General features: G+C 42.6%; 56 non-coding genes across 56 annotated transcripts; all 56 read left to right on the forward strand.

Moving 5' to 3' along the window:
- The first annotated feature begins 137 nt into the window (after positions 1-137).
- Positions 138-210, forward strand: TRNAV-CAC (transfer RNA valine (anticodon CAC)). The gene has a single exon. It is a non-coding gene; the product is annotated as a tRNA-Val (tRNA).
- An 83-nt stretch (positions 211-293) lies between these two features.
- TRNAV-CAC (transfer RNA valine (anticodon CAC)) lies at positions 294-366 on the forward strand. The gene has a single exon. It is a non-coding gene; the product is annotated as a tRNA-Val (tRNA).
- A 278-nt stretch (positions 367-644) lies between these two features.
- On the forward strand, positions 645-717 carry TRNAV-CAC (transfer RNA valine (anticodon CAC)). Its single transcript has one exon. It is a non-coding gene; the product is annotated as a tRNA-Val (tRNA).
- A 259-nt stretch (positions 718-976) lies between these two features.
- TRNAV-CAC (transfer RNA valine (anticodon CAC)) lies at positions 977-1,049 on the forward strand. The gene has a single exon. It is a non-coding gene; the product is annotated as a tRNA-Val (tRNA).
- Positions 1,050-1,133: 84 nt separating this feature from the next.
- TRNAV-CAC (transfer RNA valine (anticodon CAC)) lies at positions 1,134-1,206 on the forward strand. Its single transcript has one exon. It is a non-coding gene; the product is annotated as a tRNA-Val (tRNA).
- Positions 1,207-1,602: 396 nt separating this feature from the next.
- On the forward strand, positions 1,603-1,675 carry TRNAL-CAA (transfer RNA leucine (anticodon CAA)). The gene has a single exon. It is a non-coding gene; the product is annotated as a tRNA-Leu (tRNA).
- A 240-nt stretch (positions 1,676-1,915) lies between these two features.
- Positions 1,916-1,988, forward strand: TRNAV-CAC (transfer RNA valine (anticodon CAC)). The gene has a single exon. It is a non-coding gene; the product is annotated as a tRNA-Val (tRNA).
- A 278-nt stretch (positions 1,989-2,266) lies between these two features.
- On the forward strand, positions 2,267-2,339 carry TRNAV-CAC (transfer RNA valine (anticodon CAC)). Its single transcript has one exon. It is a non-coding gene; the product is annotated as a tRNA-Val (tRNA).
- An 84-nt stretch (positions 2,340-2,423) lies between these two features.
- On the forward strand, positions 2,424-2,496 carry TRNAV-CAC (transfer RNA valine (anticodon CAC)). Its single transcript has one exon. It is a non-coding gene; the product is annotated as a tRNA-Val (tRNA).
- A 396-nt stretch (positions 2,497-2,892) lies between these two features.
- Positions 2,893-2,965, forward strand: TRNAL-CAA (transfer RNA leucine (anticodon CAA)). The gene has a single exon. It is a non-coding gene; the product is annotated as a tRNA-Leu (tRNA).
- A 240-nt stretch (positions 2,966-3,205) lies between these two features.
- TRNAV-CAC (transfer RNA valine (anticodon CAC)) lies at positions 3,206-3,278 on the forward strand. The gene has a single exon. It is a non-coding gene; the product is annotated as a tRNA-Val (tRNA).
- An 84-nt stretch (positions 3,279-3,362) lies between these two features.
- On the forward strand, positions 3,363-3,435 carry TRNAV-CAC (transfer RNA valine (anticodon CAC)). The gene has a single exon. It is a non-coding gene; the product is annotated as a tRNA-Val (tRNA).
- Positions 3,436-3,990: 555 nt separating this feature from the next.
- TRNAV-CAC (transfer RNA valine (anticodon CAC)) lies at positions 3,991-4,063 on the forward strand. Its single transcript has one exon. It is a non-coding gene; the product is annotated as a tRNA-Val (tRNA).
- A 278-nt stretch (positions 4,064-4,341) lies between these two features.
- On the forward strand, positions 4,342-4,414 carry TRNAV-CAC (transfer RNA valine (anticodon CAC)). Its single transcript has one exon. It is a non-coding gene; the product is annotated as a tRNA-Val (tRNA).
- An 84-nt stretch (positions 4,415-4,498) lies between these two features.
- On the forward strand, positions 4,499-4,571 carry TRNAV-CAC (transfer RNA valine (anticodon CAC)). The gene has a single exon. It is a non-coding gene; the product is annotated as a tRNA-Val (tRNA).
- A 396-nt stretch (positions 4,572-4,967) lies between these two features.
- On the forward strand, positions 4,968-5,040 carry TRNAL-CAA (transfer RNA leucine (anticodon CAA)). The gene has a single exon. It is a non-coding gene; the product is annotated as a tRNA-Leu (tRNA).
- Positions 5,041-5,280: 240 nt separating this feature from the next.
- On the forward strand, positions 5,281-5,353 carry TRNAV-CAC (transfer RNA valine (anticodon CAC)). The gene has a single exon. It is a non-coding gene; the product is annotated as a tRNA-Val (tRNA).
- An 84-nt stretch (positions 5,354-5,437) lies between these two features.
- Positions 5,438-5,510, forward strand: TRNAV-CAC (transfer RNA valine (anticodon CAC)). Its single transcript has one exon. It is a non-coding gene; the product is annotated as a tRNA-Val (tRNA).
- Positions 5,511-5,889: 379 nt separating this feature from the next.
- On the forward strand, positions 5,890-5,962 carry TRNAV-CAC (transfer RNA valine (anticodon CAC)). Its single transcript has one exon. It is a non-coding gene; the product is annotated as a tRNA-Val (tRNA).
- A 278-nt stretch (positions 5,963-6,240) lies between these two features.
- Positions 6,241-6,313, forward strand: TRNAV-CAC (transfer RNA valine (anticodon CAC)). Its single transcript has one exon. It is a non-coding gene; the product is annotated as a tRNA-Val (tRNA).
- A 396-nt stretch (positions 6,314-6,709) lies between these two features.
- TRNAL-CAA (transfer RNA leucine (anticodon CAA)) lies at positions 6,710-6,782 on the forward strand. The gene has a single exon. It is a non-coding gene; the product is annotated as a tRNA-Leu (tRNA).
- Positions 6,783-7,022: 240 nt separating this feature from the next.
- On the forward strand, positions 7,023-7,095 carry TRNAV-CAC (transfer RNA valine (anticodon CAC)). Its single transcript has one exon. It is a non-coding gene; the product is annotated as a tRNA-Val (tRNA).
- Positions 7,096-7,179: 84 nt separating this feature from the next.
- Positions 7,180-7,252, forward strand: TRNAV-CAC (transfer RNA valine (anticodon CAC)). The gene has a single exon. It is a non-coding gene; the product is annotated as a tRNA-Val (tRNA).
- A 379-nt stretch (positions 7,253-7,631) lies between these two features.
- Positions 7,632-7,704, forward strand: TRNAV-CAC (transfer RNA valine (anticodon CAC)). Its single transcript has one exon. It is a non-coding gene; the product is annotated as a tRNA-Val (tRNA).
- A 415-nt stretch (positions 7,705-8,119) lies between these two features.
- On the forward strand, positions 8,120-8,192 carry TRNAV-CAC (transfer RNA valine (anticodon CAC)). Its single transcript has one exon. It is a non-coding gene; the product is annotated as a tRNA-Val (tRNA).
- A 453-nt stretch (positions 8,193-8,645) lies between these two features.
- TRNAV-CAC (transfer RNA valine (anticodon CAC)) lies at positions 8,646-8,718 on the forward strand. The gene has a single exon. It is a non-coding gene; the product is annotated as a tRNA-Val (tRNA).
- Positions 8,719-8,802: 84 nt separating this feature from the next.
- TRNAV-CAC (transfer RNA valine (anticodon CAC)) lies at positions 8,803-8,875 on the forward strand. Its single transcript has one exon. It is a non-coding gene; the product is annotated as a tRNA-Val (tRNA).
- A 415-nt stretch (positions 8,876-9,290) lies between these two features.
- On the forward strand, positions 9,291-9,363 carry TRNAL-CAA (transfer RNA leucine (anticodon CAA)). Its single transcript has one exon. It is a non-coding gene; the product is annotated as a tRNA-Leu (tRNA).
- Positions 9,364-9,603: 240 nt separating this feature from the next.
- On the forward strand, positions 9,604-9,676 carry TRNAV-CAC (transfer RNA valine (anticodon CAC)). Its single transcript has one exon. It is a non-coding gene; the product is annotated as a tRNA-Val (tRNA).
- An 84-nt stretch (positions 9,677-9,760) lies between these two features.
- TRNAV-CAC (transfer RNA valine (anticodon CAC)) lies at positions 9,761-9,833 on the forward strand. The gene has a single exon. It is a non-coding gene; the product is annotated as a tRNA-Val (tRNA).
- Positions 9,834-10,073: 240 nt separating this feature from the next.
- Positions 10,074-10,146, forward strand: TRNAV-CAC (transfer RNA valine (anticodon CAC)). The gene has a single exon. It is a non-coding gene; the product is annotated as a tRNA-Val (tRNA).
- An 84-nt stretch (positions 10,147-10,230) lies between these two features.
- On the forward strand, positions 10,231-10,303 carry TRNAV-CAC (transfer RNA valine (anticodon CAC)). The gene has a single exon. It is a non-coding gene; the product is annotated as a tRNA-Val (tRNA).
- A 379-nt stretch (positions 10,304-10,682) lies between these two features.
- TRNAV-CAC (transfer RNA valine (anticodon CAC)) lies at positions 10,683-10,755 on the forward strand. Its single transcript has one exon. It is a non-coding gene; the product is annotated as a tRNA-Val (tRNA).
- Positions 10,756-11,033: 278 nt separating this feature from the next.
- On the forward strand, positions 11,034-11,106 carry TRNAV-CAC (transfer RNA valine (anticodon CAC)). Its single transcript has one exon. It is a non-coding gene; the product is annotated as a tRNA-Val (tRNA).
- A 259-nt stretch (positions 11,107-11,365) lies between these two features.
- On the forward strand, positions 11,366-11,438 carry TRNAV-CAC (transfer RNA valine (anticodon CAC)). The gene has a single exon. It is a non-coding gene; the product is annotated as a tRNA-Val (tRNA).
- Positions 11,439-11,853: 415 nt separating this feature from the next.
- TRNAL-CAA (transfer RNA leucine (anticodon CAA)) lies at positions 11,854-11,926 on the forward strand. The gene has a single exon. It is a non-coding gene; the product is annotated as a tRNA-Leu (tRNA).
- A 240-nt stretch (positions 11,927-12,166) lies between these two features.
- On the forward strand, positions 12,167-12,239 carry TRNAV-CAC (transfer RNA valine (anticodon CAC)). Its single transcript has one exon. It is a non-coding gene; the product is annotated as a tRNA-Val (tRNA).
- An 84-nt stretch (positions 12,240-12,323) lies between these two features.
- TRNAV-AAC (transfer RNA valine (anticodon AAC)) lies at positions 12,324-12,396 on the forward strand. The gene has a single exon. It is a non-coding gene; the product is annotated as a tRNA-Val (tRNA).
- Positions 12,397-12,655: 259 nt separating this feature from the next.
- Positions 12,656-12,728, forward strand: TRNAV-CAC (transfer RNA valine (anticodon CAC)). The gene has a single exon. It is a non-coding gene; the product is annotated as a tRNA-Val (tRNA).
- An 84-nt stretch (positions 12,729-12,812) lies between these two features.
- On the forward strand, positions 12,813-12,886 carry TRNAV-CAC (transfer RNA valine (anticodon CAC)). Its single transcript has one exon. It is a non-coding gene; the product is annotated as a tRNA-Val (tRNA).
- A 379-nt stretch (positions 12,887-13,265) lies between these two features.
- TRNAV-CAC (transfer RNA valine (anticodon CAC)) lies at positions 13,266-13,338 on the forward strand. Its single transcript has one exon. It is a non-coding gene; the product is annotated as a tRNA-Val (tRNA).
- Positions 13,339-13,616: 278 nt separating this feature from the next.
- On the forward strand, positions 13,617-13,689 carry TRNAV-CAC (transfer RNA valine (anticodon CAC)). Its single transcript has one exon. It is a non-coding gene; the product is annotated as a tRNA-Val (tRNA).
- Positions 13,690-13,948: 259 nt separating this feature from the next.
- On the forward strand, positions 13,949-14,021 carry TRNAV-CAC (transfer RNA valine (anticodon CAC)). The gene has a single exon. It is a non-coding gene; the product is annotated as a tRNA-Val (tRNA).
- Positions 14,022-14,105: 84 nt separating this feature from the next.
- TRNAV-CAC (transfer RNA valine (anticodon CAC)) lies at positions 14,106-14,178 on the forward strand. Its single transcript has one exon. It is a non-coding gene; the product is annotated as a tRNA-Val (tRNA).
- A 415-nt stretch (positions 14,179-14,593) lies between these two features.
- On the forward strand, positions 14,594-14,666 carry TRNAL-CAA (transfer RNA leucine (anticodon CAA)). The gene has a single exon. It is a non-coding gene; the product is annotated as a tRNA-Leu (tRNA).
- Positions 14,667-14,906: 240 nt separating this feature from the next.
- Positions 14,907-14,979, forward strand: TRNAV-CAC (transfer RNA valine (anticodon CAC)). Its single transcript has one exon. It is a non-coding gene; the product is annotated as a tRNA-Val (tRNA).
- Positions 14,980-15,063: 84 nt separating this feature from the next.
- On the forward strand, positions 15,064-15,136 carry TRNAV-AAC (transfer RNA valine (anticodon AAC)). Its single transcript has one exon. It is a non-coding gene; the product is annotated as a tRNA-Val (tRNA).
- Positions 15,137-15,533: 397 nt separating this feature from the next.
- TRNAV-CAC (transfer RNA valine (anticodon CAC)) lies at positions 15,534-15,606 on the forward strand. Its single transcript has one exon. It is a non-coding gene; the product is annotated as a tRNA-Val (tRNA).
- Positions 15,607-15,847: 241 nt separating this feature from the next.
- Positions 15,848-15,920, forward strand: TRNAV-AAC (transfer RNA valine (anticodon AAC)). The gene has a single exon. It is a non-coding gene; the product is annotated as a tRNA-Val (tRNA).
- Positions 15,921-15,985: 65 nt separating this feature from the next.
- TRNAV-CAC (transfer RNA valine (anticodon CAC)) lies at positions 15,986-16,058 on the forward strand. Its single transcript has one exon. It is a non-coding gene; the product is annotated as a tRNA-Val (tRNA).
- Positions 16,059-16,299: 241 nt separating this feature from the next.
- TRNAV-AAC (transfer RNA valine (anticodon AAC)) lies at positions 16,300-16,372 on the forward strand. Its single transcript has one exon. It is a non-coding gene; the product is annotated as a tRNA-Val (tRNA).
- An 84-nt stretch (positions 16,373-16,456) lies between these two features.
- Positions 16,457-16,529, forward strand: TRNAV-CAC (transfer RNA valine (anticodon CAC)). The gene has a single exon. It is a non-coding gene; the product is annotated as a tRNA-Val (tRNA).
- Positions 16,530-16,807: 278 nt separating this feature from the next.
- Positions 16,808-16,880, forward strand: TRNAV-CAC (transfer RNA valine (anticodon CAC)). The gene has a single exon. It is a non-coding gene; the product is annotated as a tRNA-Val (tRNA).
- An 86-nt stretch (positions 16,881-16,966) lies between these two features.
- Positions 16,967-17,036, forward strand: TRNAV-CAC (transfer RNA valine (anticodon CAC)). Its single transcript has one exon. It is a non-coding gene; the product is annotated as a tRNA-Val (tRNA).
- A 239-nt stretch (positions 17,037-17,275) lies between these two features.
- TRNAL-CAA (transfer RNA leucine (anticodon CAA)) lies at positions 17,276-17,348 on the forward strand. The gene has a single exon. It is a non-coding gene; the product is annotated as a tRNA-Leu (tRNA).
- Positions 17,349-17,432: 84 nt separating this feature from the next.
- Positions 17,433-17,505, forward strand: TRNAV-CAC (transfer RNA valine (anticodon CAC)). Its single transcript has one exon. It is a non-coding gene; the product is annotated as a tRNA-Val (tRNA).
- The last annotated feature ends 11 nt before the right edge of the window (positions 17,506-17,516 follow it).

A 17,516-nucleotide genomic window follows, 5' to 3' on the forward strand; every position in this document is an offset into this window, starting at 1 on the left:
TATCACGTCCGCCTAACACGCGGAAGGTCCCAGGTTCGAGACATGGTAGATAATGTTTTGACCATAGTGATTGGGCATAAAAATAAGCTAGATCTCTTGAAAAACTCAGAATTACTACGTATCTATGGTGTAGTTACGTATCTATGGTGTAGTGGTTATCACGTCCGCTTCACACGCGGAAGGTCCCAGGTTCGAGCCCTGGTAGATACAAGTTTTGACCATAGTGATTGGGCATAAAAATAAGCTAGATCTCTTGAAAAACCCAGAATTACTACGTATCTACGTGTAGTTACGTATCGATGGTGTAGTGGTTATCACGCCCGCTTCACACGCGGAAGGTCCCAGGTTCGAGCCCTGGTAGATACAAGTTTTGACCATCGTGATTGGGCATAAAAATAAGCTAGATCTCTTGAAAAACCCAGAACTACTACGTATCTACGGTGTAGTTACGTATCTATGGTGTAGTTACGTATCTATGGTGTAGTGGTTATCACGTCCGCCTAACACGCGGAAGGTCCCAGGTTCGAGACCTGGTAGATAATGTTTTGACCATAGTGATTGGGCATAAAAATAAGCTAGATCTCTTGAAAAACTCAGAATTACTACGTATCTATGGTGTAGTTGCGTATCTATGGTGTAGTTACGTATCTATGGTGTAGTGGTTATCACGTCCGCTTCACACGCGGAAGGTCCCAGGTTCGAGCCCTGGTAGTTAAAAGTTTTGACCATCGTGATTGGGCATAAAAATAAGCTAGATCTCTTGAAAACCCCAGAATTACTACGTATCTACGTGTAGTTACGTATCGATGGTGTAGTGGTTATCACTTCCGCCTAACACGCGGAAGGTCCCAGGTTCGCGACCTGGTAGATACATGTTTTGACCATAGTGATTGGGCATTAAAATAAGCTAGATCTCTTGAAAAACTCAGAATTACTACGTATCTATGGTGTAGTTACGTATCTATGGTGTAGTTACGTATCTATGGTGTAGTGGTTATCACGTCCGCTTCACACGCGGAAGGTCCCAGGTTCGAGCCCTGGTAGATACAAGTTTTGACCATCGTGATTGGGCATAAAAATAAGCTAGATCTCTTGAAAAACCCAGAATTACTACGTATCTACGGTGTAGTTACGTATCTATGGTGTAGTGGTTATCACATCCGCTTCACACGCGGAAGGTCCCAGGTTCGAGCCCTGGTAGATACAAGTTTTGACCATCGTGATTGGGCATAAAAATAAGCTAGATCTCTTGAAAAACCCAGAATTACTACGTATCTACGTGTAGTTACGTATCGATGGTGTAGTGGTTATCACTTCCGCCTAACACGCGGAAGGTCCCAGATTCGAGACCTGGTAGATACATGTTTTGACCATAGTGATTGGGCATAAAAATAAGCTAGATCTCTTGAAAAACTCAGAATTACTACGTATCTATGGTGTGGTTACTTATCTATGGTGTAGTGGTTATCACGTCCGCCTAACACGCGGAAGGTCCCAGGTTCGAGACATGGTAGATAATGTTTTGACCATAGTGATTGGGCATAAAAATAAGCTAGATCTCTTGAAAAACTCAGAATTACTACGTATCTATGGTGTAGTTACGTATCTATGGTGTAGTGGTTATCACGTCCGCTTCAAACGCGGAAGGTCCCAGGTTCGAGCCCTGGTAGATACAAGTTTTGACCATAGTGATTGGGCATAAAAATAAGCTAGATCTCTTGAAAAACCCAGAATTACTACGTATCTACGTGTAGTTACGTATCGATGGTGTAGTGGTTATCACTTCCGCCTAACATGCGGAAGGTCCCAGGTTCGAGACCTGGTAGATACAAGTTTTGACCATAGTGATTGGGCATAAAAATAAGCTAGATCTCTTGAAAAACCCAGAATTACTACGTATCTATGGTGTAGTTACGTATCGATGGTGTAGTGGTTATCACGCCCGCTTCACACGCGGAAGGTCCCAGGTTCGAGCCCTGGTAGATACAAGTTTTGACCATCGTGATTGGGCATAAAAATAAGCTAGATCTCTTGAAAACCCCAGAATTACTACGTATCTACGTGTAGTTACGTATCGATGGTGTAGTGGTTATCACTTCCGCCTAACACGCGGAAGGTCCCAGGTTCGCGACCTGGTAGATACATGTTTTGACCATAGTGATTGGGCATAAAAATAAGCTAGATCTCTTGAAAAACTCAGAATTACTACGTATCTATGGTGTAGTTACGTATCTATGGTGTAGTTACGTATCTATGGTGTAGTTACGTATCTATGGTGTAGTGGTTATCACGTCCGCTTCACACGCGGAAGGTCCCAGGTTCGAGCCCTGGTAGTTACAAGTTTTGACCATCGTGATTGGGCATAAAAATAAGCTAGATCTCTTGAAAAACCCAGAATTACTACGTATCTACGGTGTAGTTACGTATCTATGGTGTAGTGGTTATCACATCCGCTTCACACGCGGAAGGTCCCAGGTTCGAGCCCTGGTAGATACAAGTTTTGACCATCGTGATTGGGCATAAAAATAAGCTAGATCTCTTGAAAAACCCAGAATTACTACGTATCTACGTGTAGTTACGTATCGATGGTGTAGTGGTTATCACTTCCGCCTAACACGCGGAAGGTCCCAGATTCGAGACCTGGTAGATACATGTTTTGACCATAGTGATTGGGCATAAAAATAAGCTAGATCTCTTGAAAAACTCAGAATTACTACGTATCTATGGTGTGGTTACTTATCTATGGTGTAGTGGTTATCACGTCCGCCTAACACGCGGAAGGTCCCAGGTTCGAGACATGGTAGATAATGTTTTGACCATAGTGATTGGGCATAAAAATAAGCTAGATCTCTTGAAAAACTCAGAATTACTACGTATCTATGGTGTAGTTACGTATCTATGGTGTAGTGGTTATCACGTCCGCTTCAAACGCGGAAGGTCCCAGGTTCGAGCCCTGGTAGATACAAGTTTTGACCATAGTGATTGGGCATAAAAATAAGCTAGATCTCTTGAAAAACCCAGAATTACTACGTATCTACGTGTAGTTACGTATCGATGGTGTAGTGGTTATCACTTCCGCCTAACATGCGGAAGGTCCCAGGTTCGAGACCTGGTAGATACAAGTTTTGACCATAGTGATTGGGCATAAAAATAAGCTAGATCTCTTGAAAAACCCAGAATTGCTACGTATCTATGGTGTAGTTACGTATCGATGGTGTAGTGGTTATCACGCCCGCTTCACACGCGGAAGGTCCCAGGTTCGAGCCCTGGTAGATACAAGTTTTGACCATCGTGATTGGGCATAAAAATAAGCTAGATCTCTTGAAAAACCCAGAATTACTACGTATCTACGGTGTAGTTACGTATCTATGGTGTAGTGGTTATCACATCCGCTTCACACGCGGAAGGTCCCAGGTTCGAGCCCTGGTAGATACAAGTTTTGACCATAGTGATTGGGCATAAAAATAAGCTAGATCTCTTGAAAAACTCAGAATTACTACGTATCTATGGTGTAGTTACGTATCTATGGTGTAGTGGTTATCACGTCCGACTAACACGCGGAAAGTCCCAGGTTCGAGACCTGGTAGATACATGTTTTGACCATAGTGATTGGGCATAAAAATAAGCTAGATCTCTTGAAAAACTCAGAATTACTACGTATCTATGGTGTAGTTACGTATCTATGGTGTAGTGATTATCACGTCCGCCTAACACGCGGAAGGTCCCAGGTTCTAGACCTGGTAGATACATGTTTTGACCATAGTGATTGGACAATAAAATAAGCTAGATCTCTTGAAAAACTCAGAATTACTACGTATCTATGGTGTAGTTACGTATCGATGGTGTAGTGGTTATCACTTCCGCCTAACATGCGGAAGGTCCCAGGTTCGAGACCTGGTAGATACAAGTTTTGACCATAGTGATTGGGCATAAAAATAAGCTAGATCTCTTGAAAAACCCAGAATTACTACGTATCTATGGTGTAGTTACGTATCGATGGTGTAGTGGTTATCACGCCCGCTTCACACGCGGAAGGTCCCAGGTTCGAGCCCTGGTAGATACAAGTTTTGACCATCGTGATTGGGCATAAAAATAAGCTAGATCTCTTGAAAACCCCAGAATTACTACGTATCTACGTGTAGTTACGTATCGATGGTGTAGTGGTTATCACTTCCGCCTAACACGCGGAAGGTCCCAGGTTCGCGACCTGGTAGATACATGTTTTGACCATAGTGATTGGGCATAAAAATAAGCTAGATCTCTTGAAAAACTCAGAATTACTACGTATCTATGGTGTAGTTACGTATCTATGGTGTAGTTACGTATCTATGGTGTAGTTACGTATCTATGGTGTAGTGGTTATCACGTCCGCTTCACACGCGGAAGGTCCCAGGTTCGAGCCCTGGTAGATACAAGTTTTGACCATCGTGATTGGGCATAAAAATAAGCTAGATCTCTTGAAAAACCCAGAATTACTACGTATCTACGGTGTAGTTACGTATCTATGGTGTAGTGGTTATCACATCCGCTTCACACGCGGAAGGTCCCAGGTTCGAGCCCTGGTAGATACAAGTTTTGACCATCGTGATTGGGCATAAAAATAAGCTAGATCTCTTGAAAAACCCAGAATTACTACGTATCTACGTGTAGTTACGTATCGATGGTGTAGTGGTTATCACTTCCGCCTAACACGCGGAAGGTCCCAGATTCGAGACCTGGTAGATACATGTTTTGACCATAGTGATTGGGCATAAAAATAAGCTAGATCTCTTGAAAAACTCAGAATTACTACGTATCTATGGTGTGGTTACTTATCTATGGTGTAGTGGTTATCACGTCCGCCTAACACGCGGAAGGTCCCAGGTTCGAGACATGGTAGATAATGTTTTGACCATAGTGATTGGGCATAAAAATAAGCTAGATCTCTTGAAAAACTCAGAATTACTACGTATCTATGGTGTAGTTACGTATCTATGGTGTAGTGGTTATCACGTCCGCTTCAAACGCGGAAGGTCCCAGGTTCGAGCCCTGGTAGATACAAGTTTTGACCATAGTGATTGGGCATAAAAATAAGCTAGATCTCTTGAAAAACCCAGAATTACTACGTATCTACGTGTAGTTACGTATCGATGGTGTAGTGGTTATCACTTCCGCCTAACATGCGGAAGGTCCCAGGTTCGAGACCTGGTAGATACAAGTTTTGACCATAGTGATTGGGCATAAAAATAAGCTAGATCTCTTGAAAAACCCAGAATTGCTACGTATCTATGGTGTAGTTACGTATCGATGGTGTAGTGGTTATCACGCCCGCTTCACACGCGGAAGGTCCCAGGTTCGAGCCCTGGTAGATACAAGTTTTGACCATCGTGATTGGGCATAAAAATAAGCTAGATCTCTTGAAAAACCCAGAATTACTACGTATCTACGGTGTAGTTACGTATCTATGGTGTAGTGGTTATCACATCCGCTTCACACGCGGAAGGTCCCAGGTTCGAGCCCTGGTAGATACAAGTTTTGACCATAGTGATTGGGCATAAAAATAAGCTAGATCTCTTGAAAAACTCAGAATTACTACGTATCTATGGTGTAGTTACGTATCTATGGTGTAGTGGTTATCACGTCCGACTAACACGCGGAAAGTCCCAGGTTCGAGACCTGGTAGATACATGTTTTGACCATAGTGATTGGGCATAAAAATAAGCTAGATCTCTTGAAAAACTCAGAATTACTACGTATCTATGGTGTAGTTACGTATCTATGGTGTAGTGATTATCACGTCCGCCTAACACGCGGAAGGTCCCAGGTTCGAGACCTGGTAGATACATGTTTTGACCATAGTGATTGGACAATAAAATAAGCTAGATCTCTTGAAAAACTCAGAATTACTACGTATCTATGGTGTAGTGGTTATCACGTCCGCTTCACACGCGGAAGGTCCCAGGTTCGAGCCCTGGTAGATACAAGTTTTGACCATCGTGATTGGGCATAAAAATAAGCTAGATCTCTTGAAAAACCCAGAATTACTACGTATCTACGGTGTAGTTACGTATCTATGGTGTAGTTACGTATCTATGGTGTAGTGGTTATCACGTCCGCCTAACACGCGGAAGGTCCCAGGTTCGAGACCTGGTAGATAATGTTTTGACCATAGTGATTGGGCATAAAAATAAGCTAGATCTCTTGAAAAACTCAGAATTACTACGTATCTATGGTGTAGTTGCGTATCTATGGTGTAGTTACGTATCTATGGTGTAGTGGTTATCACATCCGCTTCACACGCGGAAGGTCCCAGGTTCGAGCCCTGGTAGATACAAGTTTTGACCATCGTGATTGGGCATAAAAATAAGCTAGATCTCTTGAAAAACCCAGAATTACTACGTATCTACGTGTAGTTACGTATCGATGGTGTAGTGGTTATCACTTCCGCCTAACACGCGGAAGGTCCCAGATTCGAGACCTGGTAGATACATGTTTTGACCATAGTGATTGGGCATAAAAATAAGCTAGATCTCTTGAAAAACTCAGAATTACTACGTATCTATGGTGTGGTTACTTATCTATGGTGTAGTGGTTATCACGTCCGCCTAACACGCGGAAGGTCCCAGGTTCGAGACATGGTAGATAATGTTTTGACCATAGTGATTGGGCATAAAAATAAGCTAGATCTCTTGAAAAACTCAGAATTACTACGTATCTATGGTGTAGTTACGTATCTATGGTGTAGTGGTTATCACGTCCGCTTCAAACGCGGAAGGTCCCAGGTTCGAGCCCTGGTAGATACAAGTTTTGACCATAGTGATTGGGCATAAAAATAAGCTAGATCTCTTGAAAAACCCAGAATTACTACGTATCTACGTGTAGTTACGTATCGATGGTGTAGTGGTTATCACTTCCGCCTAACATGCGGAAGGTCCCAGGTTCGAGACCTGGTAGATACAAGTTTTGACCATAGTGATTGGGCATAAAAATAAGCTAGATCTCTTGAAAAACCCAGAATTGCTACGTATCTATGGTGTAGTTACGTATCGATGGTGTAGTGGTTATCACGCCCGCTTCACACGCGGAAGGTCCCAGGTTCGAGCCCTGGTAGATACAAGTTTTGACCATCGTGATTGGGCATAAAAATAAGCTAGATCTCTTGAAAAACCCAGAATTACTACGTATCTACGGTGTAGTTACGTATCTATGGTGTAGTGGTTATCACATCCGCTTCACACGCGGAAGGTCCCAGGTTCGAGCCCTGGTAGATACAAGTTTTGACCATAGTGATTGGGCATAAAAATAAGCTAGATCTCTTGAAAAACTCAGAATTACTACGTATCTATGGTGTAGTTACGTATCTATGGTGTAGTGGTTATCACGTCCGACTAACACGCGGAAAGTCCCAGGTTCGAGACCTGGTAGATACATGTTTTGACCATAGTGATTGGGCATAAAAATAAGCTAGATCTCTTGAAAAACTCAGAATTACTACGTATCTATGGTGTAGTTACGTATCTATGGTGTAGTGATTATCACGTCCGCCTAACACGCGGAAGGTCCCAGGTTCGAGACCTGGTAGATACATGTTTTGACCATAGTGATTGGACAATAAAATAAGCTAGATCTCTTGAAAAACTCAGAATTACTACGTATCTATGGTGTAGTGGTTATCACGTCCGCTTCACACGCGGAAGGTCCCAGGTTCGAGCCCTGGTAGATACAAGTTTTGACCATCGTGATTGGGCATAAAAATAAGCTAGATCTCTTGAAAAACCCAGAATTACTACGTATCTACGGTGTAGTTACGTATCTATGGTGTAGTTACGTATCTATGGTGTAGTGGTTATCACGTCCGCCTAACACGCGGAAGGTCCCAGGTTCGAGACCTGGTAGATAATGTTTTGACCATAGTGATTGGGCATAAAAATAAGCTAGATCTCTTGAAAAACTCAGAATTACTACGTATCTATGGTGTAGTTGCGTATCTATGGTGTAGTTACGTATCTATGGTGTAGTGGTTATCACGTCCGCCTAACACGCGGAAGGTCCCAGGTTCGAGACATGGTAGATAATGTTTTGACCATAGTGATTGGGCATAAAAATAAGCTAGATCTCTTGAAAAACTCAGAATTACTACGTATCTATGGTGTAGTGGTTATCACGTCCGCTTCACACGCGGAAGGTCCCAGGTTCGAGCCCTGGTAGATAAAAGTTTTGACCATCGTGATTGGGCATAAAAATAAGCTAGATCTCTTGAAAACCCCAGAATTACTACGTATCTACGTGTAGTTACGTATCGATGGTGTAGTGGTTATCACTTCCGCCTAACACGCGGAAGGTCCCAGATTCGAGACCTAGTAGATACATGTTTTGACCATAGTGATTGGGCATAAAAATAAGCTAGATCTCTTGAAAAACTCAGAATTACTACGTATCTATGGTGTGGTTACTTATCTATGGTGTAGTTACGTATCTATGGTGTAGTGGTTATCACGTCCGCCTAACACGCGGAAGGTCCCAGGTTCGAGACATGGTAGATAATGTTTTGACCATAGTGATTGGGCATAAAAATAAGCTAGATCTCTTGAAAAACTCAGAATTACTACGTATCTATGGTGTAGTTACGTATCTATGGTGTAGTTACGTATCTATGGTGTAGTTACGTATCTATGGTGTAGTGGTTATCACGTCCGCTTCACACGCGGAAGGTCCCAGGTTCGAGCCCTGGTAGATACAAGTTTTGACCATCGTGATTGGGCATAAAAATAAGCTAGATCTCTTGAAAAACCCAGAATTACTACGTATCTACGGTGTAGTTACGTATCTATGGTGTAGTGGTTATCACATCCGCTTCACACGCGGAAGGTCCCAGGTTCGAGCCCTGGTAGATACAAGTTTTGACCATCGTGATTGGGCATAAAAATAAGCTAGATCTCTTGAAAAACCCAGAATTACTACGTATCTACGTGTAGTTACGTATCGATGGTGTAGTGGTTATCACTTCCGCCTAACACGCGGAAGGTCCCAGATTCGAGACCTAGTAGATACATGTTTTGACCATAGTGATTGGGCATAAAAATAAGCTAGATCTCTTGAAAAACTCAGAATTACTACGTATCTATGGTGTGGTTACTTATCTATGGTGTAGTTACGTATCTATGGTGTAGTGGTTATCACGTCCGCCTAACACGCGGAAGGTCCCAGGTTCGAGACATGGTAGATAATGTTTTGACCATAGTGATTGGGCATAAAAATAAGCTAGATCTCTTGAAAAACTCAGAATTACTACGTATCTATGGTGTAGTTACGTATCTATGGTGTAGTGGTTATCACGTCCGCTTCAAACGCGGAAGGTCCCAGGTTCGAGCCCTGGTAGATACAAGTTTTGACCATAGTGATTGGGCATAAAAATAAGCTAGATCTCTTGAAAAACCCAGAATTACTACGTATCTACGTGTAGTTACGTATCGATGGTGTAGTGGTTATCACTTCCGCCTAACACGCGGAAGGTCCCAGGTTCGAGACCTGGTAGATACAAGTTTTGACCATAGTGATTGGGCGTAAAAATAAGCTAGATCTCTTGAAAAACCCAGAATTACTACGTATCTATGGTGTAGTTACGTATCGATGGTGTAGTGGTTATCACGCCCGCTTCACACGCGGAAGGTCCCAGGTTCGAGCCCTGGTAGATACAAGTTTTGACCATCGTGATTGGGCATAAAAATAAGCTAGATCTCTTGAAAAACCCAGAATTACTACGTATCTACGGTGTAGTTACGTATCTATGGTGTAGTGGTTATCACATCCGCTTCACACGCGGAAGGTCCCAGGTTCGAGCCCTGGTAGATACAAGTTTTGACCATAGTGATTGGGCATAAAAATAAGCTAGATCTCTTGAAAAACCCAGAATTACTACGTATCTACGTGTAGTTACGTATCGATGGTGTAGTGGTTATCACTTCCGCCTAACATGCGGAAGGTCCCAGGTTCGAGACCTGGTAGATACAAGTTTTGACCATAGTGATTGGGCATAAAAATAAGCTAGATCTCTTGAAAAACCCAGAATTACTACGTATCTATGGTGTAGTTACGTATCGATGGTGTAGTGGTTATCACGCCCGCTTCACACGCGGAAGGTCCCAGGTTCGAGCCCTGGTAGATACAAGTTTTGACCATCGTGATTGGGCATAAAAATAAGCTAGATCTCTTGAAAAACCCAGAATTACTACGTATCTACGGTGTAGTTACGTATCTATGGTGTAGTGGTTATCACATCCGCTTCACACGCGGAAGGTCCCAGGTTCGAGCCCTGGTAGATACATGTTTTGACCATAGTGATTGGACAATAAAATAAGCTAGATCTCTTGAAAAACTCAGAATTACTACGTATCTATGGTGTAGTGGTTATCACGTCCGACTAACACGCGGAAAGTCCCAGGTTCGAGACCTGGTAGATACATGTTTTGACCATAGTGATTGGGCATAAAAATAAGCTAGATCTCTTGAAAAACTCAGAATTACTACGTATCTATGGTGTAGTTACGTATCTATGGTGTAGTGATTATCACGTCCGCCTAACACGCGGAAGGTCCCAGGTTCTAGACCTGGTAGATACATGTTTTGACCATAGTGATTGGACAATAAAATAAGCTAGATCTCTTGAAAAACTCAGAATTACTACGTATCTATGGTGTAGTTACGTATCTATGGTGTAGTGGTTATCACGTCCGCTTCACACGCGGAAGGTCCCAGGTTCGAGCCCTGGTAGATACAAGTTTTGACCATCGTGATTGGGCATAAAAATAAGCTAGATCTCTTGAAAAACCCAGAATTACTACGTATCTACGGTGTAGTTACGTATCTATGGTGTAGTTACGTATCTATGGTGTAGTGGTTATCACGTCCGCCTAACACGCGGAAGGTCCCAGGTTCGAGACCTGGTAGATAATGTTTTGACCATAGTGATTGGGCATAAAAATAAGCTAGATCTCTTGAAAAACTCAGAATTACTACGTATCTATGGTGTAGTTGCGTATCTATGGTGTAGTTACGTATCTATGGTGTAGTGGTTATCACGTCCGCTTCACACGCGGAAGGTCCCAGGTTCGAGCCCTGGTAGATAAAAGTTTTGACCATCGTGATTGGGCATAAAAATAAGCTAGATCTCTTGAAAACCCCAGAATTACTACGTATCTACGTGTAGTTACGTATCGATGGTGTAGTGGTTATCACTTCCGCCTAACACGCGGAAGGTCCCAGGTTCGCGACCTGGTAGATACATGTTTTGACCATAGTGATTGGGCATAAAAATAAGCTAGATCTCTTGAAAAACTCAGAATTACTACGTATCTATGGTGTAGTTACGTATCTATGGTGTAGTTACGTATCTATGGTGTAGTGGTTATCACGTCCGCTTCACACGCGGAAGGTCCCAGGTTCGAGCCCTGGTAGATACAAGTTTTGACCATCGTGATTGGGCATAAAAATAAGCTAGATCTCTTGAAAAACCCAGAATTACTACGTATCTACGTGTAGTTACGTATCGATGGTGTAGTGGTTATCACTTCCGCCTAACACGCGGAAGGTCCCAGATTCGAGACCTGGTAGATACATGTTTTGACCATAGTGATTGGGCATAAAAATAAGCTAGATCTCTTGAAAAACTCAGAATTACTACGTATCTATGGTGTGGTTACTTATCTATGGTGTAGTTACGTATCTATGGTGTAGTGGTTATCACGTCCGCCTAACACGCGGAAGGTCCCAGGTTCGAGACATGGTAGATAATGTTTTGACCATAGTGATTGGGCATAAAAATAAGCTAGATCTCTTGAAAAACTCAGAATTACTACGTATCTATGGTGTAGTTACGTATCTATGGTGTAGTGGTTATCACGTCCGCTTCAAACGCGGAAGGTCCCAGGTTCGAGCCCTGGTAGATACAAGTTTTGACCATAGTGATTGGGCATAAAAATAAGCTAGATCTCTTGAAAAACCCAGAATTACTACGTATCTACGTGTAGTTACGTATCGATGGTGTAGTGGTTATCACTTCCGCCTAACATGCGGAAGGTCCCAGGTTCGAGACCTGGTAGATACAAGTTTTGACCATAGTGATTGGGCATAAAAATAAGCTAGATCTCTTGAAAAACCCAGAATTACTACGTATCTATGGTGTAGTTACGTATCGATGGTGTAGTGGTTATCACGCCCGCTTCACACGCGGAAGGTCCCAGGTTCGAGCCCTGGTAGATACAAGTTTTGACCATCGTGATTGGGCATAAAAATAAGCTAGATCTCTTGAAAAACCCAGAATTACTACGTATCTACGGTGTAGTTACGTATCTATGGTGTAGTGGTTATCACTTCCGCCTAACACGCGGAAGGTCCCAGGTTCGAGACCTGGTAGATACATGTTTTGACCATAGTGATTGGGCATAAAAATAAGCTAGATCTCTTGAAAAACTCAGAATTACTACGTATCTATGGTGTGGTTACGTATCTATGGTGTAGTTACGTATCTATGGTGTAGTGGTTATCACGTCCGCCTAACACGCGGAAGGTCCCAGGTTCGAGACATGGTAGATAATGTTTTGACCATCGTGATTGGGCATAAAAATAAGATAGATCTCTTGAAAAACTCAGAATTACTACGTATCTATGGTGTAGTTACGTATCGATGGTGTAGTGGTTATCACGCCCGCTTCACACGCGGATGGTCCCAGGTTCGAGCCCTGGTAGATACAAGTTTTGACCATCGTGATTGGGCATAAAAATAAGCTAGATCTCTTGAAAAACCCAGAATTACTACGTATCTACGGTGTAGTTACGTATCTATGGTGTAGTGGTTATCACATCCATTTTCACACGCGGAAGGTCCCAGGTTCGAGCCCTGGTAGATACATGTTTTGACCATAGTGATTGGACAATAAAATAAGCTAGATCTCTTGAAAAACTCAGAATTACTACGTATCTATGGTGTAGTGGTTATCACGTCCGACTAACACGCGGAAAGTCCCAGGTTCGAGACCTGGTAGATACATGTTTTGACCATAGTGATTGGGCATAAAAATAAGCTAGATCTCTTGAAAAACTCAGAATTACTACGTATCTATGGTGTAGTTACGTATCTATGGTGTAGTGATTATCACGTCCGCCTAACACGCGGAAGGTCCCAGGTTCTAGACCTGGTAGATACATGTTTTGACCATAGTGATTGGACAATAAAATAAGCTAGATCTCTTGAAAAACTCAGAATTACTACGTATCTATGGTGTAGTTACGTATCTATGGTGTAGTGGTTATCACGTCCGCTTCACACGCGGAAGGTCCCAGGTTCGAGCCCTGGTAGATACAAGTTTTGACCATCGTGATTGGGCATAAAAATAAGCTAGATCTCTTGAAAAACCCAGAATTACTACGTATCTACGGTGTAGTTACGTATCTATGGTGTAGTTACGTATCTATGGTGTAGTGGTTATCACGTCCGCCTAACACGCGGAAGGTCCCAGGTTCGAGACCTGGTAGATAATGTTTTGACCATAGTGATTGGGCATAAAAATAAGCTAGATCTCTTGAAAAACTCAGAATTACTACGTATCTATGGTGTAGTTGCGTATCTATGGTGTAGTTACGTATCTATGGTGTAGTGGTTATCACGTCCGCTTCACACGCGGAAGGTCCCAGGTTCGAGCCCTGGTAGATAAAAGTTTTGACCATCGTGATTGGGCATAAAAATAAGCTAGATCTCTTGAAAACCCCAGAATTACTACGTATCTACGTGTAGTTACGTATCGATGGTGTAGTGGTTATCACTTCCGCCTAACACGCGGAAGGTCCCAGGTTCGCGACCTGGTAGATACATGTTTTGACCATAGTGATTGGGCATAAAAATAAGCTAGATCTCTTGAAAAACTCAGAATTACTACGTATCTATGGTGTAGTTACGTATCTATGGTGTAGTTACGTATCTATGGTGTAGTGGTTATCACGTCCGCTTCACACGCGGAAGGTCCCAGGTTCAAGCCCTGGTAGATACAAGTTTTGACCATCGTGATTGGGCATAAAAATAAGCTAGATCTCTTGAAAAACCCAGAATTACTACGTATCTACGGTGTAGTTACGTATCTATGGTGTAGTGGTTATCACATCCGCTTCACACGCGGAAGGTCCCAGGTTCGAGCCCTGGTAGATACAAGTTTTGACCATCGTGATTGGGCATAAAAATAAGCTAGATCTCTTGAAAAACCCAGAATTACTACGTATCTACGTGTAGTTACGTATCGATGGTGTAGTGGTTATCACTTCCGCCTAACACGCGGAAGGTCCCAGATTCGAGACCTGGTAGATACATGTTTTGACCATAGTGATTGGGCATAAAAATAAGCTAGATCTCTTGAAAAACTCAGAATTACTACGTATCTATGGTGTGGTTACTTATCTATGGTGTAGTTACGTATCTATGGTGTAGTGGTTATCACGTCCGCCTAACACGCGGAAGGTCCCAGGTTCGAGACATGGTAGATAATGTTTTGACCATAGTGATTGGGCATAAAAATAAGCTAGATCTCTTGAAAAACTCAGAATTACTACGTATCTATGGTGTAGTTACGTATCTATGGTGTAGTGGTTATCACGTCCGCTTCAAACGCGGAAGGTCCCAGGTTCGAGCCCTGGTAGATACAAGTTTTGACCATAGTGATTGGGCATAAAAATAAGCTAGATCTCTTGAAAAACCCAGAATTACTACGTATCTACGTGTAGTTACGTATCGATGGTGTAGTGGTTATCACTTCCGCCTAACATGCGGAAGGTCCCAGGTTCGAGACCTGGTAGATACAAGTTTTGACCATAGTGATTGGGCATAAAAATAAGCTAGATCTCTTGAAAAACCCAGAATTACTACGTATCTATGGTGTAGTTACGTATCGATGGTGTAGTGGTTATCACGCCCGCTTCACACGCGGAAGGTCCCAGGTTCGAGCCCTGGTAGATACAAGTTTTGACCATCGTGATTGGGCATAAAAATAAGCTAGATCTCTTGAAAAACCCAGAATTACTACGTATCTACGGTGTAGTTACGTATCTATGGTGTAGTGGTTATCACTTCCGCCTAACACGCGGAAGGTCCCAGGTTCGAGACCTGGTAGATACATGTTTTGACCATAGTGATTGGGCATAAAAATAAGCTAGATCTCTTGAAAAACTCAGAATTACTACGTATCTATGGTGTGGTTACGTATCTATGGTGTAGTTACGTATCTATGGTGTAGTGGTTATCACGTCCGCCTAACACGCGGAAGGTCCCAGGTTCGAGACATGGTAGATAATGTTTTGACCATCGTGATTGGGCATAAAAATAAGATAGATCTCTTGAAAAACTCAGAATTACTACGTATCTATGGTGTAGTTACATATCTATGGTGTAGTGGTTATCACGTCCGCCTAACACGCGGAAAGTCCCAGGTTCGAGACCTGGAAGATACATGTTTCTACCATCGTGATTGGACAATAAAATAAGCTAGATCTCATGGAAAACTCGCTATTAATATGTATCTATGGTGTAGTGGTTATCACGTCCGCTTCACACGCGGATGGTCCCAGGTTCGAGCCCTGGTAGATGCATTTTTTGACCATCGTGATTGGACATAAAAATAAGCTAGATCTCTTGAAAAACTCAGAATTACTACGTATCTATGGTGTAGTTACGTATCTATGGTGCAGTGGTTATCACGTCCGCCTAACACGCGGACGGTCCCAGGTTCGAGACCTGGTAGATACATGTGTTGACCATAGTGATTGGGCATAATAATAAGCTAGATCTCTTGAAAAACTCAGAATTACTACGTATCTATGGTGTAGTTACGTATCTATGGTGTAGTGGTTATCACGTCCGCCTAACACGCGGAAGGTCCCAGGTTCGAGACCTGGTAGATACATGTTTTGACCATAGTGATTGGGCATAAAAATAAGCTAGATCTCTTGAAAAACCTAGAATTACTACGTATCTATTGTGTAGTGGTTATGACGTCCGCTTCACACGCGGAAGGTCCCAGGTTCGAGCCCTGGTAGATACAAGTTTTGACCATAGTGATTGGGCATAAAAATAAGCTAGATCTCTTGAAAAACTCAGAATTACTACGTATCTATGGTGTAGTTACGTATCTATGGTGTAGTGGTTATAACGTCCGACTAACACGCGGAAAGTCCCAGGTTCGAGACCTGGTAGATACATGTTTTGACCATAGTGATTGGGCATAAAAATAAGCTAGATCTCTTGAAAAACTCAGAATTACTACGTATCTATGGTGTAGTTACGTATCTATGGTGTAGTGGTTATCACGTCCGCCTAACACGCGGAAGGTCCCAGGTTCGAGACCTGGTAGATACATGTTTTGACCATAGTGATTGGACAATAAAATAAGCTAGATCTCTTGAAAAACTCAGAATTACTACGTATCTATGGTGTAGTTACGTATCTATGGTGTAGTGGTTATCACGTCCGCTTCACACGCGGAAGGTCCCAGGTTCGAGCCCTGGTAGATACAAGTTTTGACCATCGTGATTGGGCATAAAAATAAGCTAGATCTCTTGAAAAACCCAGAATTACTACGTATCTACGGTGTAGTTACGTATCTATGGTGTAGTTACGTATCTATGGTGTAGTGGTTATCACGTCCGCCTAACACGCGGAAGGTCCCAGGTTCGAGACCTGGTAGATAATGTTTTGACCATAGTGATTGGGCATAAAAATAAGCTAGATCTCTTGAAAAACTCAGAATTACTACGTATCTATGGTGTAGTTGCGTATCTATGGTGTAGTTACGTATCTATGGTGTAGTGGTTATCACGTCCGCTTCACACGCGGAAGGTCCCAGGTTCGAGCCCAGGTAGATAAAAGTTTTGACCATCGTGATTGGGCATAAAAATAAGCTAGATCTCTTGAAAACCCCAGAATTACTACGTATCTACGTGTAGTTACGTATCGATGGTGTAGTGGTTATCACGTCCGCTTCACACGCGGAAGGTCCCAGGTTCGAGCCCTGGTAGATAAAAGTTTTGACCATCGTGATTGGGCATAAAAATAAGCTAGATCTCTTGAAAACCCCAGAATTACTACGTATCTACGTGTAGTTACGTATCGATGGTGTAGTGGTTATCACTTCCGCCTAACACGCGGAAGGTCCCAGGTTCGAGACATGGTAGATAATGTTTTGACCATAGTGATTGGGCATAAAAATAAGCTAGATCTCTTGAAAAACTCAGAATTACTACGTATCTGTGGTGTAGTTACGTATCTATGGTGTAGTGGTTATCACGTCCGCTTCAAACGCGGAAGGTCCCAGGTTCGAGCCCTGGTAGATACAAGTTTTGACCATCGTGATTGGGCATAAAAATAAGCTAGATCTCTTGAAAAACCCAGAATTACTACGTATCTACGGTGTAGTTACGTATCTATGGTGTAGTGGTTATCACATCCGCTTCACACGCGGAAGGTCCCAGGTTCGAGCCCTGGTAGGTACAAGTTTTGACCA

This window comes from Phalangium opilio, unplaced genomic scaffold, assembly GCF_054372755.1.
Source record: "Phalangium opilio isolate 3A_F unplaced genomic scaffold, DU_Popi_V2 ptg000077l_1, whole genome shotgun sequence".
Lineage (NCBI taxonomy): Eukaryota > Metazoa > Arthropoda > Arachnida > Opiliones > Phalangiidae > Phalangium > Phalangium opilio.